Raw genomic sequence first — 20,765 nt, 5'->3', positions numbered from 1 at the left:
AGAGGATCTATCTTTGTCGAACCCCTCTCGATGACGGTCAAGAGGGATATAGACCGCACGGGCCCATGGACGGGCAGGCCGTCGAAGATCAGGTGATTGGGGCCAGAAGACCACCACCACCTCCATTTGGCCAAATATATCTAGGAAAAGGGTAGTGTGATGTTTAAATACACAATGCACAACTTTGATGTGGCACATGCCTCACAAACCAAACAACCCCCTTCAATATGTATATTATCACGTTAAGGCTGTTGGGTGCCTGCCCCCACTTCGTGTCAGTGGGACGCATGCACTCATACTTTGGTTGGACATGTGACCATGGCACGGACCAAGCGAATCTATCTTGGTCAAATGACCACTATTGCTGTCCGTTAAAAAGGGAAGACCGCGTGAGCCCACGGATGGGTCTGTCATCAAAAACCGCATGAGAGGGGCCAGATGACTAGCAGCACCTGCATGCGGATGAAATGTACATAGGAAGGGGTGGTGTGTGTGATGTGTTTTAAATACCCAATGTACAACTTTGGTGTGGCGCCTACCTCACGAACCAGACAAACCCATGAAAGCTAGGTAATTGAGGACGACATACGTAGGGTGTTGGTCCACCCACCACTTTGAGCACATGGGAGGGAATCCTAAGAACGCATGAGCTCAAACTTTGCTCGGACATTTCACCATGACCCACCGTAACACGAACCAAGAGAAATCCATTCATGGTCAAACCCCACCCGCTCACCCATCCTTATACGGCTCCATCCACAACACACTTAACCTATGCGTTCCATTCAAATCAGCTAGCGGAAGGGAAGCTACACCTTGCTAATAAGGGTTGCCTCCTCGCATATATAAGGTGTATCCCAATGGTCATCGTGTGGGCCCTGCTCCGTATCACAGACGTTTGTGGCTTTAGAAACCATGTGCAATCTTTACATAGTGGACCGCTTCCATTCAAACTTGGATAATTTATACATAAACCGGATGGTTTTCATCCAAAATGGAGCCTATTCATTACATTTTTGACATGTTTCATCTAAACTATATATAGCGGGCTAGCAGGCTGTTCTAGTTAACCTAGTAATATAATCTAAAACTAGGCGAATACCAATATAAATAGGGACTAAACTGACCGGAGTCCATGACCACCACCCTTTCCTAGAGTAACTCTTGGCCTCAGATGAACCGGTTCAGGTCTTCGTCCACGTGTTTGATATGCTCGCAGAACTGTTGTAGCGTGACACCGACCTCCTCCGTGGCTATTTCATTGGCGATGCACAATTCCAAGATCCGACGACCATTTTGCTCTATTTCATCGTTGATGTCACCTTCGCAGCCAAGGCGTTCACCGAGGTTAGAGACCAGCGCATTGGCATCATGGGTGTCGTGGACTCTGGTAACAGGGTGGTTGGCGTATAGAGAAATTATGGTGCTGACGGCCGCTGCCCATTCCTAGCGAGGAATCGGGATTCTGACGGCGTGACCAGCGTCGAGTGGTGGAGCTAGAACCAAGATGGGGGCATCACACTACTCATTCAGTGCAGTGGTCCGAGGTCATTGAAGGGTGGCATTATAGTGCTGTTGTGCGGCATTGGGTTGCTGACTTTGCTCTGCGTCACGACCAAGACACCTGCAAACACTGATGAAGTCGTCTCCCTCTTGCTCGGAGGCGCGCTAGCGCTCTTGTTCTCCGGCCTACTCTGGCTTGTTCTCCTCATCGAGGAGGTTGATGACGGGGGTGGCGCTTCAGCGGGTTGCCATGCTCAGAATTAGGCCTACATGGAAGGGTATACTGTTGTATGGCCAGTGGGTCACAACATAGCTAGCCTTTTATGCCCACTGACGCTAGTGGCGGGAACCCGATGGGGGAGTTGATGCAGCTTGAAACTGCGTCGGTATTTCCCCAAAGAGGAAGGGATGATGCAGTCCAACTACGGTAGGTATTTTCCTCATTTATGAAACCAAGGTATCAATCCAGTATGAGAACCAAGCAACACTATGTAAATGGTACCTACACACAAAGAGCAAATCCTCGCAACCCAACGCGTAAGAGGGGTTGTCAATCCCTCCTCAGTAAAAAGATAGATCGGTTTGTATAAGTTTTGATAAATAGATCTTGGTAAAACACGAAATAAAATAAATAAAGAAAAAGTGCAGCGAGGTATTTTTGGGTTTTTTGAATAATAGATCTGAAAACAAATGCGAATAAAAATAGATCTGAAAGCAATATGATAAAAGATAGACCCGAGGGCCAAAGATTTCACTAGTGGCTTCTCTCGAGAAAATAGTATGCGGTGGGTAAACAAATTACTATTGGGCAATTGATAGAAGATCAAATAATTATGATGATATCCAAGGCAATGATCAATATATAGGCATCACGTCCAAGATTAATAGACCGACTCCTGTCTGCATCTACTACTATTACTCCACACATCGATCGCTATCCAGCAAGCATCTAGTGTATTAAGTTCATGGAGAAACGGAGTAATGCAATAAGAACAATGACATGATGTAGACAAGATCTATTCATGTAGGAATAGACCCCATCTTGTTATCATTAATAGCAACAATACATGCGTGCCTCGCTGCCCCTTCTGTCACTAGGAGAGGACACCGCAAGATTGAACCCATCAAAAAGCACCTCTTCCCATGGCAAGAAAAATCAATCTAGTCGGCCTAACTAAACCAAAGATTCGAAGAAGAAATATGAGGCTATAAATAATCATGCATATAAGAGATCAAAGAAGACTCAAATAATATTCATGGATATAGATCTCATCATAAACTCAAAGTTCATTGGATCCCAACAAACACACCGCAAAAAGAGTTAGATCAAATAGATCTCCAAGAGACCATTGTATTGAGAATCAAAAAGAGAGAAGAAGTCATCTAACTACTGTCGGATATTGGGTTCCGGCAGACCCTTAAGGTTCGAACTCTGGGGTGCGCGTGAAGATCTTCCCCCTACCACTCCCCGTCTGATCGCCTCGCGAGAATCTAAGTTAAACAATGAACAGCACGAGGGACACAAGGTTTATACTGGTTTGGGCCACCATTGCGATGTAATACCCTACTCCAGTGTGTGGTGTTTGTGGATTGCCTCAGGGGCAGATGATGAACAGTACAGGGAGGAACTGCCTCGCGAGAGGTGTTTGTAGGACCTTGAAGTATGTCTAGAGGGGGTGATTAGACTACTTGACCAATTAAAAACTTAGCCTTTTCCCAATTTTAGAGTTTAGCAGATTTTAGCTATCTTAGGACAAGTCAAGCAATCATCACACAATTCAAGCAAGCATGCAAAGAGTATATGAGCAGCGGAAATTAAAGCATGCAACTTGCAAGAAAGTAAAGGGAAGGGTTTGGAGGATTCAAACGCAATTGGAGACACGGATGTTTTTGGTGTGGTTCCTATAGGTGGTGCTATCGTACATCCATGTTGATGGAGACTTCAACCCATGAAGGGTAACGGTTGCGCGAGTCCACGGAGGGCTCCACCCACGAAGGGTCCACGAATAAGCAACCTTGTCTATCCCACCATGGCCGTCGCCCACGAAGGACTTGCCTCACTAGCGGTAGATCTTCACGAAGTAGGCGATCTCCTTGCCCTTACAAACTCCTTGGTTCAACTCCACAATCTTGTCGGAGGCTCCCAAGTGACACCTAGCCAATCTATGAGACACCACTCTCCAAGAAGTAACAAATGGTGCGTTGATGATGAACTCCTTGCTCTTGTGCTTTGATACGTCTCCAACGTATCTATAATTTTTGATTGCTCCATGCTACTTTATCTACTGTTTTGGACTATAATGGGCTTTATTTTCCACTTTTATATTCTTTTTGGGACTAACCTATTAATCGGAGGCCCAGCCCAGAATTGTTGTTTTTTGCCTTTTTTCAGTATTTTGAAGAAACAGAATATCAAACGGAGTCCAAACAGAATGAAACCTTCGGGAACGTGATTTTCTCATCAAATAAGATCCAGGAGACTTGGACCCTCCATCAAGAAAGCCATGAGGCGGTCACGAGGGTGGAGGGCGCGCCCCTCCCCCTGGGCGCGCCCCCCAACCTCGTGGGCCCCTCGAAGCTCCACCGACGTACTCCTTCCTCCTATATATACCTACGTACCCCCAAACGATCAGGGAGGAGCCAAAAAACCTAATTCCACCGCCGCAACCTCCTGTATCCATGAGATCCCATCTTGGGGCCTGTTCTGGAGCTCCGCCGGAGGGGGCATCCACCACGGAGGGCTTCTACATCATCACCATGGCCCCTCCGATAAAGTGTGAGTAGTTTACTTTAGACCTTCGGGTCCATAGCTAGTATCTAGATGGCTTCTTCTCTCTTTTTGGATCTCAATACAATGTTCTCCCCCTCTCTCGTGGAGATCTATTCGATGTAATCTTCTTTTTGCGGTGTGTTTGTTGAGACCGATGAATTGTGGGTTTATGATCCAGTATTATCTATGGAAAATATTTGATTCTTCTCTGAATTCTTTTATGTATGATTGAGTTATCTTTGCAAGTCTCTTCGAATTATCCGTTTGGTTTGGCCAACTAGATTGGTAGTTCTTGCAATGGGAGAAGTGCATGGCTTTGGGTTCAATCTTGCAGTGTCATTACTCAGTGACAGAAATAGTTGCAAGGCACGTATTGTATTGTTGCCATCGAGGATAACAAGATGGGGTTTTTATCATATTGCATGAATTTATCCCTCTACATCATGTCATCTTACTTAAGGCGTTACTTTGTTTTTAACTTATACTCTAGATGCATGCTGGATAGCGGTCGATGAGTGGAGTAATAGTAGTAGATGCAGAATCGTTTCGATCTACTTGTCACGGACGTGATGCCTATATACATGATCATTGCCTAGATATACTCATAATTATGCTCAGTTCTGTCAATTGCTCAATAGTAATTTGTTCACCCACCGTAGAATACTTATGCTCTCGAGGGAAGCCACTAGTGAAACCTATGGCCCCCGGGTCTATTCTCATCATATAAATCTATATCACTTTATTTACTTGCTTTGTTTTTACTTTGCCTTTACTTTTTACCTTGCATCTATCTATCAAAAATACCAAAAATATTATCTCTATCAGATCTCACTCTCGTAAGTGACCGTGAAGGGATTGACAACCCCTAAGCGCTGGTTGCGAGTTGCTATCGTTTTGTGCAGGTACGAGGGACTTGCGTGTGGCCTCCTACTGGATTGATACCTTGGTTCTCAAAAACTGAGGGAAATACTTACGCTACTGTGCTGCATCATCCTCTCCTCTTCGAGGAAAACCAACGCAAGCTCGAGACGTAGCATGCTTCAAATGATAGTCTCCCCAACACTCAACTCTCTCTCATAGGTTTTGGATCTGGTGGAAAGAAGATTTGAGTGGAAAGCAACTTGGGGAAGGCTAGAGATCAAGATTCATATGGTAGGAATGGAATATCTTGGCCTCAACACATGAGTAGGTAGTTCTATCTCAGAAATGGTAAGTTGGAAGTGTAGGTTTATTCTGATGGCTCTCTCCATGAATGAAGAGGAGGTGGAGGGGTATATATAGCCTCCACACAAAATCTAACCGTTACACACAATTTACCAAACTCGGTGGGACTGATTCAACAAACTCGGTCGGACCGATTTAGTAAACCTAGTGACTGTTAGGATTTTGGTGGGACCGACATGCAACTCGGTAGGACCGATATGGTTAGGGTTAGGGCATAACATAATCTCGGTAAGACCGATTACACAAACTCGGTGAGACCGATTTTGGTAATAAACTTTCCAGAGAGTTGGTCAAGTAAACTCGGTGGGACCGATTCGCTCATTTCGGTGAGACCGAAATGTTACAAAAGGGAAACAGAGAGTTTACATTGCAATCTCGGTGGGACCGATCGCTCACTTCAGTTAGACTGAAACATTACGAAGGGAAACAGAGAGATTACAATCCCATCTCGGTGAGACCGAGATCCCTATCGGTAGGACCGATTTGCCTAGGGTTTGTGGCAGTGGCTATGACATCAAAACTCGGTGGCGCCGGATAGAAAGAATCGGTGGGGCCGAGTTTGACTTTAGGTTTAGGTCATTTGTGGATGTGAGAAAGTAGTTGAGGGTATTTGGAGCATATCACTAAGCACATGAAGCAAGAGGCTCATTAAGCAACACCTCATCCCTCCTTGATAGTATTGGCTTTTCCTATAGCCTCAATGTGATCTTAGATCACTAAAATATAAAATGAAGACTCTTGAGCTTTTGAGCTTGAGCCAATCTTTTGTCATTAATATTTTGAGGGATCCACTTTCATCATCCATGCCATGCCATTCATTGAGCTTTCCTGAAATAATAGTCTTGGAATAGCATTAGCTCAATGAGCTATACGTTGTTATGAATTACCAAAACCACCTAGGGATAGTTTCACTTTCAATCTCCCCCTTTTTGGTAATTGATGACAACATATAGATCAAAGCTTCGACAAATGATAATAAGATTGAAAAACATCGTCGCTTTGAGAAGTATGTGATAAGCAAGAGCTCCCCCTAAATTTGTGCATAGTTTAAGATTTTCTTTGGACTGCAAATGCACAAGGAATTAGGCTCATGGGTTACTCTTCCATGTCACATACATCTTGGTGGACCGCTCAAAATGATAAAGATTGAATACATGCACTCATCACCAAGCAAAGTGAATGATCACATAAGGATAGGTAAGATAATATCATCAAACATGCATAAGTGTAGCTTATGATCAAACACATGATCATCAATGTCTCACAAAAAACAGCATAGTATCTCAAGCAATCAAAAGCAAACAAAGTTTAACCACCAAAGCAAGAGAGAACCAAAGCAACACTCTCTCTCTCTCGAAGCCTATGATCTATACATTTTTCTCCCCCTTTGGCAACAAGTTACCAAAAAGTTCATAGAAAATGCATAGTGCTAGATCGACTCTCAGGCTTGATCTTCAGGTGGTGGTGTAGAGATGGCTCCTTGGACGAAGGCTTCAGTTGAAGTGGATGGAGCTGGAGGAGTTGGTGCTGGAGCTGGTTGCACTGGAGCTGTAGGAGTTGTAGCTCGTGCAGATGATGTGGCTCTGGTGTCTGTCACAGGCACTGCAGCTGACCTCTGAGCTCTAGGCACTCTGGAAAATACATTAGTGGTAATCTTGCCCTTCCTCTCCTGCATGTCATCCTGTAGCTGCTCCACAACTGACTGAATCTCAGTTACTTTGACATCTAGATCATAGAATTTTTGTTCCTGGATTCTTTCCAAGCTCTCCTGATTTTGAGTGAGGGTGGCCAATCCCTTCTCAATCCTCAGAGTTGATTCTATCAAGTAACCAAGCTGCTCCTGCTTGTTCTTCAAAAAGTACTCAGATGCCTCCTCTTGAGTTGGCATCTTGGCAGCCTTCTCTCTCTTCGCCTTCTCCTTCTTCTCTTGAGCTTGTACTGATGATGGTTCATTCTCATTCATGACAACCTGATTGTCCTCAAAGTCTAGATAGAGAGCAAAATGTTCCTTATCCAATAGATATTTTCCTGTGCCCATCTTTGAGTTAATCAACTCCTGAATCTGAGGGGCATATCCACAACTTCTCTTCTGGTCTGCTGCTGTCCTCTTAATGGTCTCAACCATAAGGCTCATGACCTTGAATTTCTGTGGCACATCAAACAAATGCAACATGTTGATTGCATGCCCTCTAATCATGTTGTGGTCACCTGACTTGGGCAATAGAGTGTGCCTTAGGATCCAGTTGATTGTTTGCAGCCCTGACAGAAGAAAGTGGACTGACCCAAACTTATGTGTCTCAATAGCTTTGTCTGGGATCTCCTTGTACATGTGTGCCATGGAATTGTGGTCCATCTTCTTCTTGGCATAGACATCCAAGTCATCTTCACTCTCCTTTGGGGCATTGATCAGTTTTTCCCATTCCTCAACGGTTGACTGGTACCTTGTACCCTCAGACATCCAAACTATCCTCCCATCTGGATAGAAGTGTGCTGTGGAGTATAATTGCATAATGAGTTCATCATTCCAGTTGGTGAGCTTCTACCCAACAAAATTTGCAACTCCACAAGCAACAAAACTGTCTTGCACTCCAGGATAGTGTTCTTCATTTTCTTTCATGTAGGTCCAGTCAACCCACCTCATATCACACACTATGGGCTTCTTGTCCAACAAGATTGTCTCATAGAAATCATGTTGTTCCTTTGTATGAAACCTGTAATCAACAGCAGTTCTTCTCCTTATGGCATATGGATCTGTCATTCTCCATAGCCTCAACCCTGAGTCTCTTATGATATTCATGTCCTCAGCCACAGGATGAGCATCATTGTGGTCTGGTATCTTGGGCTTGAGCTTCCTCGGGACTTGTCCTTCTTCATCTTCCTCATCAGCAACTTCAAGCACTGGGGCATTGTTCTTTTCAGTAGCTGGAATACTCCTGGTATTCCTTTTTGGTGCAAGCTTGGGCTTGGGGGCAGCTTTGGATGCTTCCTTGGGCTTTGATGTTGCAGCCTCTGACTTAATAGCATCACCCATAAGCTTTTGTGCCTTGGGTGCTGGTGCAACAACCTCTTCTTCCTCTTCAGAGTCTCTCCTCATAGAGAGATTTCCAAGAACCTTGGTAGTAGTGGTTCTAGCTCTCTTCTTCTTCTTATCCTGAGCAGCAGCTTCATCTTTTGATTCAATGGTAAACTTCATAGTTTCTCCAGTGGGAACTTTCTTGGGTTTGGAAGTTGTGACTCTCCTTGCAGGTACCTCTTTGGGTTGGGATTCCAGAGATGCTTTAGTGGAGGCTCTGGCTTTGGACATGGGAGTCCTCTTGGCAGGAACCTTGATTTTCATGCCAGGCTTGATGGTTGCAGCTGTGCCATACTCCTTTTTGAGCACTACCTTCTTGGAAGTAGCCTCATCTTCTTCTGCCAAATAATCCTCATCCTCAGATGCTGAGGTTCTCTTCTTTCTTGTCCTGGTGGCAGCTTTAGGCAGATTGCTTGGGGTGCTCTTGTTGCCTTCATCTGAAGTGCTGGAGGGACTAGTGCCCTCACTCATGTGATTGTGCTCTTCTGACCTGTTCTGACTATCACTTTGGTCTGACATGCTGCAAATACTGACTGCCGACCCTGTGAAGAGTTATAGATGAGATAGAATGGATGAGCATCACAAAATGCAGAGATTTTTGCAAAAGAATGATTCAAAAATTCAGTTTTAGTTTTCCACAGAAAGCATTTCGGATCAACCAATTTTCAAACTCGGTGATACCGAAGCAGTTTTGGAACCTAAACTGGTGAACTCGGTGGGACCGAGTCACAGTTTGGTGGCACCGAGACTGCTAGGGTTTCAGAAAGTCCTAAAATTGGTCACACCGATTTGTAATTCTCGGTCAGACCGAGAGTTACTAGTGCAATGGCGTTAGCCTAATCGGTGGGACCGAGTTTTTCAACTCGGTGGGTCCGAGATGGTTTCGGTGGAAACCTAACCCTAAATTTTCAAATCCCATCTAATCTAAGGATTGTATTGACTAGATAGGAGTGTTTCAATCGTGGCAAGAATCATTATGAACACAATGTGCTAGGAATTAGACGAGGATAGCACTGTGATCGAGTCCATACCCTAGCTTGGCGATGAACTTGCTACGGTGGCAATGGCGGGGGTGAAATCCGTTGACGACGGCGGAGACCAGCGACAGGAGGCGGCTAGTGACGAGGAGACGATCCGGAGACCTTGGTGGCAGAGCGAGCTATTGCGCGGGCGAAGAGGTTTGGAGAAATTTCCAAATTTTTGCCGGTGAGTATATATAGCCCGGCCCTGTCGGTGTGACCGAGTGGAACAACTCGGTGGCACCAAGATGCATAACTGTGTACAGTTACAGCAACTCGATGTGACCGAAAAGTTCAAATCGGTTGCACCGAGATTGAAAACCTAGATCGACTTAGTGATCTCGGTAGGACCGAAATGGAGGAATCGGTCAGACCGAGAACCACAAAGAAGTTTTGGAAGGTTAAGTCTATGACGAATCGGGGACTCCGAGTGCTCCTCACACACAGTGGTTCGAATCTGACTTGATCAAATTTTGTGATGTAGCATGAATAGAATTTGAGACGAGAAGAGCATAGATAGCTAGAGAAGGTTCTTAGGCATTCTTAACCATCCACTTGGCAAAAATAAAAAGAATCCAATCAATCAAAACAACAAGTGGATGTCCTTAAATGAGTAAAATATGCACCAACATGCTCACACAATAAGATGGCAAATGAAATATGTGGCAAAACATGCACAACCAATTCTAGCATCTATCGAACAATTGGCGATGACTAGGTCATCTATATATGAGTATATTGACTTAGGAGTCAAATGAGAACATTTGATCATAGGTCATACTCATTGTTTAAGCTCAAGTAGGGTTACCACTTTTACATAATGCATTGATGTGTTCACACCATTAGAGTTGCTTGGACTCAATTCTTAGAGTTAAGCTCCCCCTAGATGTGAGATCCCCTTTTAGAGGGATGAACTAACCTTGGGTTTTGTCGATGATGACTTAGGTGTTGAAGATGTGGATGCTCAATGTTGATGTGGATCATTTGGAGCAATCCTTTGGAGTGAGTTGCACTTTCAACATACCTACATGGGTTAGTCCCACAAGGAACAAACAAGAATATCCATAGACATAGAGTGATGCACACACACAAAGATGTCCATGAAATCATTAGGTTAGCTTGTCCCTTGCCTTACCAACATGAGGGTTTGTGACTCCTTGAACTAGTGCAAGATGTGAAAGTTGATTGCACTTGTCGTTGCCAAAATGATATGAGTGAAGAATGTTGGCGGAGTCACCCTCAAGAACTCTCTAGTTCTTTTTCTTTGGGATCCACATCATCTTGATGGGAATCCTTGGAGTTGTAGTTGTACTTGATGAAGTAGAACTTGATGTAGTCTTGGGAACCCACTTGACCGAGGCCTTAGGTGCTTCTTCAAATGCATGAATCTCTTCTTGAAGCTTGTCCTTGCCTTTGTTATTGTGGTCTTGTGGTGGAAGATCATCTTGTGCTTGTGTTCCTTTGAAGGAAGTAGGATCATACTTCTCTTGTTGAGGAACAAACTTTGTCTTGGGGTATTGATCTTCTTCCCATTCAACTCCATTGGCATTGAACTTTCGTTCAAAACCAACACCTTGATTCTTCCGGTGCCTTCCTTGCTTGCGTACAATTTCCTCGAATTGCTTACTCCCGGCAAGGCTCTTGTAAACACCTTTCTATATAATTCCCTTCAATAAGCTATTTTCTTGCTCAAGTGTAACTTGGCTAAGAGAATCATTAGTGGAATCAAGAGAAGTACTAGAAGCAACAATATTGGATTTGACATTATTATTGTTACTACTAGAGGAAGGATCTTTCTTGTACTTGTTACTAGACTTGACTTGAGGCATGTAAGTAGATAAGAGTAAACGCTTGGAAATGTAAGAAGAACTTTTATTATGAAGATCATCATTGATTGCCTTTAAGAACTCATGCTCTTGTTCAAGATTTAGCTTTTCAAAGTGCAACTTCTCATGAGCTCTTAAAAGTTCTCGATGATCTTCGAAGATAGTTTCATGAGCTAACTTAAGAGTGTTTAGTTCTTTAGTTAGAAGCTCAATCTTCTCCTTATCATTGTCATTCGTTTTATCTTGATTAGCATGATTAATTGACGTTTCATCATAGTATTCATCACTAGAGTTGTCAACAAGTAAATCATCATCACCTAGCAAGTCATCTTCATCACTATTGAAATCAACATACTCAGGATGTGTTACCTTTGGACCTTTGGCCATGAAGCATCTTCCAATTCCTTCATTTTGTGAGTCAAATATGTCATAGGAGTGGTTTACACAAGTGCTAGACCGGCAACACCTTCATCTTGAGTATATTTGGAGTCGGAGTGATAGCTTCTCTCAGAGTGATTGTCGGAGTCGGAGCCGGATATCCATTCACCAACATGAGCTTGATGTCTTCGTTTTGTGTAGCTCCTTGATGACTTGTCCTTCCTTTCCGAATCCTTGCTTCTTCGTGAGGGTCTTCGTTCATAGCGATCATCTCTACTCCTCCTCTCTCTTGATAGTGATTCTTCTCTTTTGCTTCTTCTTTTTGGAGAATCTTCTGTTATTTTGTAGGGTGCCGTACACTCATTGGAATAGCGTTCGGGTCCCCCACAATTGTAGCATTTTCGCTCTCGACTAGAAGATCTTTTGTCATTGTAGGACCTTGACTTGGAGCTTCTTTCTTTGCTTCTACTCTTGTAGAATTTGTTGAAGTTCTTCACCATTAAGCTCAATTCTTCATTGAAGGTTTGTTTCTCACTTGATGATGTGGGGGCTTCACTTGAGGCTTTGTAAGCACCACTTGACTTGTTGTGAAGTTCCTCCTTATCCTTGAGTGACATCTCATGAGCAACAATTCTTCCGATGACTTCCGTTGGCTTGAGATCTTTGTAGTTTGGCATCATTTGGATCAATGTGCACACAGTATCATACTTTCCATCCAATTCTCTTAGGATCTTCTTGATGATGAATCTGTCGGTCATCTCTTCACTCCCTAAGCCGGCAATCTCATTTGTGATAAGTGCAAGCCTAGAGTACATTTTAGCGACACCTTCACCATCCTTCATTTTGAACTTGTCAAGCTGACTTTAGAGCACATCCAGCTTGGATTCCTTGATGGAGTTGGTACCTTCATGCATATCAATCAAAGTATCCCAAATTTCCTTTGCATTCTCAAGACAGCTGATTTTGTTGAATTCTTCGGGGCACAATCCGTTGAAGAAGATATCACAAGCTTGAGCGTTGTATTGCAGCATCTTCAATTCTTCCGCATTAGCTTCACGGTTCGGCTCTCTCCCATCAAAGAATTCACCTTGCAAGCCAATACAAATAATTGCCCAAACAGCGGGGTTATGTCCGAGAATATGCATTTTCATCTTATGCTTCCAACTAGCAAAATTAGTACCATCAAAGTAAGGACCTCTACGGTGATAATTTCCCTCACTAGACGCCATACTCTCCTAGGTTGTGAAACCAAGGCTATGACCACCAAAAGCTATGGAAATCAAAGCAAATGGAGACCAAAGCTCTGATACCACTTGTAGGACCTTGAAGTATGTCTAGAGGGGGGGTGATTAGACTACTTGACCAATTAAAAACTTAGCCTTTTCCCAATTTTAGAGATTGGCAGATTTTAGCTATCTTAGGACAAGTCAAGCAATCATCAAAAAATTCAAGCAAGCATGCAAAGAGTATATGAGCAGCGGAAATTAAAGCATGCAACTTGCAAGAAAGTAAAGGGAAGGGTTTGGAGGATTCAAACGCAATTGGAGACATGGATGTTTTTGGCGTGGTTCTGATAGGTGGTGCTATCGTACATCCACGTTGACGGAGACTTCAACCCACGAAGGGTAACAGTTGCGAGAGTCCATGGAGGGCTCCACCCACGAAGGGTCCACGAAGAAGCAACCTTGTCTATCCCACCATGGCTGTCGCCCACGAAGGACTTGCCTCACTAGCGGTAGATCTTCACGAAGTAGGCGATCTCCTTGCCCTTACAAACTCCTTGGTTCAACTCCACAATCTTGTCGGAGGCTCCCAAGTGACACCTAGCCTATCTAGGAGACACCACTCTCCAAGAAGTAACAAATGGTGCGTTGATGATGAACTCCTTGCTCTTTTGCTTCAAATGATAGTCTCCCCAACACTCAACTCTCTCTCATAGGTTTTGGATCTGGTGGAAAGAAGATTTGAGTGGAAAGCAACTTGGGGAAGGCTAGAGATCAAGATTCATATGGTAGGAATGAAATATCTTGGCCTCAACACATGAGTAGGTAGTTCTCTCTCATAAATGGTAAGTTGGAAGTGTAGGTTTGTTCTGATGGCTCTCTCCACGAATGAAGAGGAGGTGGAGGGGTATATATAGCCTCCACACAAAATCTAACCGTTACACACAATTTACCAAACTCGGTAGGACCGATTCAATAGACTCGGTCGGACCGATTTAGTAAGCCTAGTGACCGTTAGGATTTTCGGTGGGACCGACATGCAACTCGGTAGGACCGGTATGGTTAGGGTTAGGGCATAACGTAATCTCGGTAAGACCGATTACACAAACTCGGTGAGACCGATTTTGGTAATAAACTTTCGAGAGAGTTGGTCAGGTAAACTTGGTGGGACCGGTTCGCTCATTTCGGTGAGACCGAAATGTTACAAAAGGGAAACAGAGAGTTTACATTGCAATCTCGGTGGGACCGATCGCTCACTTCGGTTAGACCGAAACATTATGAAGGGAAACAGAGAGATTACAATCCCATGTCGGTGAGACCGAGATCCCTATCGGTAGGACCGATTTGCCTAGGGTTTGTGGCAGTGGCTATGACATCAAAACTCGGTGCCGTCGGATAGAAAGAATCGGTGGGGTCGAGTTTGACTTTAGGTTTAGGTCATTTGTGGATGTGAGAAAGTAGTTGAGGGTATTTTGAGCATATCACTAAGCACATGAAGCAAGAGGCTCATTAAGCAACACCTCATCCCTCCTTGATAGTATTGGCTTTTCCTATAGACTCAATGTGATCTTAGATCACTGAAATATAAAATGAAGAGTCTTGAGCTTTTGAGCTTGAGCCAATCCTTTGTCATTAGTATTTTGAGGGATCCACTTTCATCATCCATGCCATGCCATTCATTGAGCTTTCCTGAAATAATAGTCTTGGAATAGCATTAGCTCAATGAGCTATATGTTGTTATGTATTACCAAAACCACCTAGGGATAGTTGCACTTTCAGTGTTCTTGAGCTAGTGTGATGAGCTGCTTGGATGAGCTCGATCGCCTATCAATCTAATAATCACCCTCCTCCTACTGTGGTGGCTAGCCCTATTTATAGAGGCCCTGGTCCTCTTCCCGAATATTGAGCGGGAAGGGAACCAACAACGGCCATTTTGATGGGGAACATCTAGTACAAGTTATCCTGACTAAAGTTGGTCTTCGGCTGCCAAAGGCACTGGCGATGACACCGTCTTGGGCTCCACGGTGACCTCCATCCTGTCACTCTGCTGGTCTTGGTCTTGTTGCACCGAAATGGCAACCTTTGCCTGGTGCCTCGGTGCTCCATGCCTGTGCTTGCCCCCTTTGCACCAAAGAGGAAACAAGGACATTGTGTAGGCCGGCGCCCGCCTGGCACCCGCCTGGTCTCGATCGTCATGGCTTGCGTCACGAGCACCTCGCGAGGTACACCTGCCTTGATCCCTCTGCCTCCTCGCGAGCCTGCCTGGCGAGGCTGCTCCTGAGGAAGCCTAGTGTCATCCGCCCCGCGAGGCTGGGCCCCTCGCAAGGGTCTTGAGTCTTGCACTGATGAAGATGGGACGTACTGGGCCACCACTCGAGCCACGCCGCAGGCCGCGGGCATTCAAGTCTGGGGACCCCCATTCCTAGAATGCCGACAGTAGCCCCCGGGCCGAAGGCGCGCTCAGACTTGGCTTAGCGGAGAAGCGAAGGGGCAAGTGCGGAGTGCCGCGGACCACATCATCCTACGGCCTTGGGCTCCGTGTGGCGGTTGATTGGACGTGGGCTCCTCCGCTTCCCCACGCTCCCCCATTATGCGCCTGGCTAGGCGGCCATGAGGCTTGTGCACAGTTATTCTCCCTTTGCTGCATGCATGCTTTTTGTTCCCTTTTCCTCCTCAAGCCTCTCCTTCCGCCTCCAATCCATCTTGAGTTCTTCACCCTTTCCATTGCCATGGCGCCAACGAAAAAGGAGAAGGGGAAGAAACATGCGCCTTCGTCCAGTGCTCCTCCGGCAGCCGCTCCTGCCGTCGATAAATCGCTCATACTCAATCTGGAAGCCTTGGAGAAGGTCTGCTCCGCACTCGCCTCCAGTTTCAACGAGTGCGGGAGGACGGCGGTCTGGCCCGCGCCCCATGCCTCCTTCGACAGGATCGTCACGGAGGTCCGATTCTTCGCTGACGCCCTATGGGCGGGCCTGGTTCCTCCCTTCTCCGCTTTCTTCAATGCGGTGCTTTCCCATTACTAAATCCACATGATGCATCTTGGTCCCCAATCCATTACTCTACTTGCTGTCTTTGCCTTTGTATGCTAGGCCATGGTGGGGATCCCTCCTTCTATTGCTCTCCTGCGCCACTTCTTCTCTCTGCGCTTGACTGACCCTTCCCAATGTTCGGGATGCTGAGCTTCCAGGCCGTGCCGGAGACGGATGCCTCGGGGATCGACTTTGGCCTCCCATCCTCCGCGAACGAGTTTCAGGAGTGATGGATGTACGTGGACGTTGGGGTGCCCAGCCCCCTGCTCGCGCACCCGACATTGCCTGCTATTCCCAATCCTGGTTGGGGTCACGAGGAGCTTACGAGCCCCAGCTTGCTTTCGCCTGGCATCGCTTCGACAGGCTGAGGAAGCTCGGGGTGACAGCGCCCCAGGTGGTGAAGGAGTTCCTCCAGCGCCGCATCGCTCCACTCCAGTGCCATTCCCGCCCAATGTGGGCTTTCTCCGGTCGTCAGGACCGTATGAGGCTCCAGGAAGGGGATCTCGCGTCTGAGATGTTGAAGAAGGTGCTGCAGGTTCTGACTGGCGACCCCTCTCCTGGCAGCGTCCGTCATGGAGGCGCCCTGTTGTATCTTTGCACAAACAGGGTCGAGTTCGTGAGGCAGATGCCCCGCTTCGACGAATGGGGGATGTGCCCGGCTGGCCTCGCGGGGCCATGTGAGAACCCGGTTGCTGCGGTCCTTCACCCAGTCGCCCGCGCCGGCCTTGCCTCAGGAGTCGTTGCAGGGAGGCAAGCATTGGTAGGAGCTGGGGGGCCTGATGTCGAGGTGTTTATGTCGCGCGGGGCTGCTGAGGCGTCATCCTCCGGGGCTTACGGAGCCCCTCTCGAGGTGGTGGCTGATGGGGGGGCACGACTTGCGGCTCCAGAGTCCGAAGCCCCCGAGGCCTCGGCAGGCCACCAAGAGGTGGCACCTGATCACTCCTCTCAGGCTGGTGCCCTTGGTGTAGGCCGTCTTGAGGCTTCGGCTCCTATGCCACGCGCCGTCCCTCACTTCGCGAGCTTGGGCCAGTTCCGCATAGATTTCGAGGCCCTTTGCAAGAGGAAGGAGGCTTCCGGTGGTGATGATCGCCTGTGCCGCCCATTGAAGCACAGCAAGTACTTCGCTGTGGACGAATGAGTCCCTCCTTCTTATTGTTCCTTGTTTGCCGTTCCCTTTGTTGACCGTGGCCTTTCAGGATCCCCCTTGCCAAGCCCGCGGAGCCAGCCGAGGAGACGCTTCCTCAGGCTTCTCCTCCACCACCGGTCTTGATCGCCCCAAGTCTGTGTGCCACCCTCAACGCGAGCTCGGTTGGAGAGGTAGGCCGGCCTGTGGTGCGCCTTGAACTTGTGAGCGCGTCGCTCCTCCTTCGCGAGCTCTCTCTGGACTCAACTAGCTTGCCCCGGGCTCCTCCGCTGATCATAGGCGGCGAGTGGTTGAAGTCGATCTTCGGTTCCTCATCGTGAGGTGGATCAGCGCCTGGCTGGGTCCCTTGCAGGGCCCGCCCGGCGATCGTGGGGGCGCCATCCCCCAGCCCCCTGCCGAGAAGGGGCGAACCTCTCCAGGGTCCTCCGCCAGCGTCGATGGCGGAGGATGACGTTGATGACGTGCTCAAGCGTGCGCGGGAGCGCAACGCTGTCCGACGAGAGTTCCTCCAAAAGGCGACAGACACAGTGAGCCAGCTTGGTGTAGAGCGTGCAGGCGAGGACGTGCATCTTGAAGCTGAAGGCCTGCGGCTGATCGAGGAGCAGCGCAAGCTGAAGGCGGCTGTTGGTCTCGCGCGCCATCAGCGTGATCTCGACAATGCGAAGGCCGAGGCATCTCTGGTGGCCTCTCGGGAGGCCTGCGCCCGGGCCATTGAGGAGGCTCAGGAGGCAGATAGGCGACGTGAAGCCGCGGAGGAGCGCGCATGGGAGCTCCAAGATTGGTGCAACTCCCTGGAGCAGCAGGTGGAGTTGCGCTGAGCCGCCCTTGTGTCGCTGAAAGGGGCGCCCACTGAAGAGGAGGAGCTCCGGAGGCGCGAGGAAGCGCTGACATTGGAGGCTGCCGAACGCAACCTCGATCTTGAGCGGTTGGAGACGAGGGAGCGCCATGTCACCCAGGCTGAGGACGACGTTGGTGCGCGGGAGGCCAGGATCCAGGAGGAGATCGACCATCGTGTGGCGGAGGCTCGCGCCGGCCTTGAGCGCGAGTATGAAGAGAGACTGGAGCTGATCAAGGCCGAGGCCGCGAGCAGAACTGCTGCCCTCAGGACCAGGCTGACCAAAGCCATGCAGCGAGCTGAGGCCTCTGCAGCCGCCCAAAGCACGGCGCAGGCTGAGCTGGCCTCCTCCCGCGCTGAGTTGCTTCTTCTTCAACGACGGGTTGATGATGCCGAGGTCGTTGTGCAGCGGAATGCGGACGAGATCCGCCAGCGGCAGACGCTGGAACACATGCATGGCTGATACGTCTCCGTCGTATCTATAATTTTTGATTGTTCCATGCCAATATTCTACAACTTCCATATACTTTTTGGCAACTTTTTATACTATTTTTGGGACTAACATATTGATCCAGTGCCCAGTGTCAGTTCCTGTCTGTTGCATGTTTTTCGTTTCGCAGAATATCTATATCAAATGGAGTCCAAACGGGATAAAAATGGACGGAGATTTTTTTTTGGAATATTTATGATTTTTGGGAAGTAAAATCAACGCGAGACGGTGTCCGAGGTGGTCACGAGGTAGGGGGGCGCGCCCTACACCCTCAGGCGCGCCCCTGACCCTCGTGGTCCACCCATAAGGCGGTTGACGCTCTTCTTTTGGCGCAAGAAAGATAATTTTATGAGAAAGATCTGGGCGAAAGATTCACCCCAATCGGAGTTACGGATCTCCAGATATAAAGGAAACGGTGAAGGGGTAGAATCAGAGAACGCAGAAACAGAAAGATAGATCCAATCTCAGAGGGGCTCTCGCCCCTCCCAAGCCATGGGAGCCAAGGACCAGAGGGGAAACCCTTCTCCCATCTAGGGAGGAGGTCAAGGAAGAAGAAGAAGAAGGGGGCCCCTCTCCCCCTTGCTTTCGGTGGCGCCGGAGCGCTGCCGGGGGCCATCATCATCACCGTGATCTTCACCATCAACTTCACCGCCTTCATCACTAACTCTTCCTCCCTCTATGCAGAGGTGTAACGTCTCTCTTACCCGCTGTAATCTCTACTTAAACATGGTGCTCAATGCTATATATTATTTCCCAATGATGTACGGCTATCTTATGATGTTTGAGTAGATCTATTTTTGTCCTATGGGTTAATTGATGATCATGATTGGTTTGAGTTGCATGTTTTATTATTGGTGCTGTCCTATAGTGCTCTCCGTGTCGCGCAAGCATGAGGGATTCCCGCTGTAGGGTTTGCAATATGTTTATGATTTTCTTATGGTGGGTGGCATGAGTGACAGAAGCACAGACCCGAGTAAGTAGGTTGTTTGCGTATGGGATGAAAGGGGACTTGATACTTTGATGCTATGGTTGGGTTTTACCTTAATGAATCTTTAGTAGTTGCAGATGCTTGCTAGAGTTCCAATCATAAGTGCATATGATCCAAGTAGAGAAAGTATGTTAGCTTATGCCTCTCCCTCAAATAGAATTGCAACAATGATTACCGGTCTAGTTATCAATTGCCTTGGACAAATAATTTTCTCGTAACAAAAAGCTCTCTACTAATACTTACTTTATTGCTTCTTTATCTAAACAGCCCCTAGTTTATATTTACGTGCTCTTTATATTCTTGCAAACCTATCCTATCACACCTACAAAGTACTTCTAGTTTCATACTTGTTCTAGGTAAAGAGAACATCAAGCATGCGTAGAGTTGTATCGGTGGTCGATAGAACTTGAGGGACTATTTATTCTACCTTTAGCTCCTCGTTGGGTTCGACACTCTTACTTATTGAAAATTGTTGCGATCCCCTATACTTGTGGGTTATCAAGACCTTTTTCTGGCGCCGTTGTCGGGGAGTCATAGCGTGGGGTGAATATTCTCGTGTGTGCTTGTTTGGTTTATCACTAAGTAATTTTTATTTTCTGTTCTTAGTTGTTCTCTATCTTTAGTTATGGATATGGAACACAAAATACCAAAAAAATTAGCTGTACTTGCTACTCATGTAGATGGGGTAACTCCTAAAACCCCTGATGCTCATTATGTGAAAGATATTAAGTACTACTTTGATAATCCTGAGAAAACCCCATTCAACTTGATAATGGGAGACACGTTGGATCAACGTGAATACTTTAGGGATTATCGCTCGACACAAAAAGGGAAACTATTATGGGATCAATTTATTATGTTGCGTTGGTATGCCTGGAATCTATGCTTGAGATATGATATTAATTGTTGCTCTAGGATGGAGGCTCCACACCTTCCCTTTTCATGCAAATTTAATGATAATGAAACCTTAGCTTCTTATGCTAATGGTATATATGATTACTATGATGTGGAACAAATAGAAGAATTTGTTGCTTTTAAGGCTGCTTATGAAATTGAAGCTTTGTTTGAAAAGTATGAAGCTTTTGATGATTATGGTTATAGGCCTGAAAATCTTGCTATACTTAGATATTGCTATGAAAATTATGAATACAATTACTTTATTAATGCTTTTATGAAGAAAGTCAACGCTGTCCAAGAAGAGACTAATATTTTGCAGGAAGCTATGGAAGAAGAAATTGATGAAACTGTGAGCTCATTGAATGA

The sequence above is a fragment of the Triticum dicoccoides genome, chromosome 6B (genome assembly GCF_002162155.2).
Source record: "Triticum dicoccoides isolate Atlit2015 ecotype Zavitan chromosome 6B, WEW_v2.0, whole genome shotgun sequence".
Lineage (NCBI taxonomy): Eukaryota > Viridiplantae > Streptophyta > Magnoliopsida > Poales > Poaceae > Triticum > Triticum dicoccoides.
The sequence above is the reverse complement of the archived record's forward strand: the minus strand, read 5'-3'. Positions refer to the sequence as shown.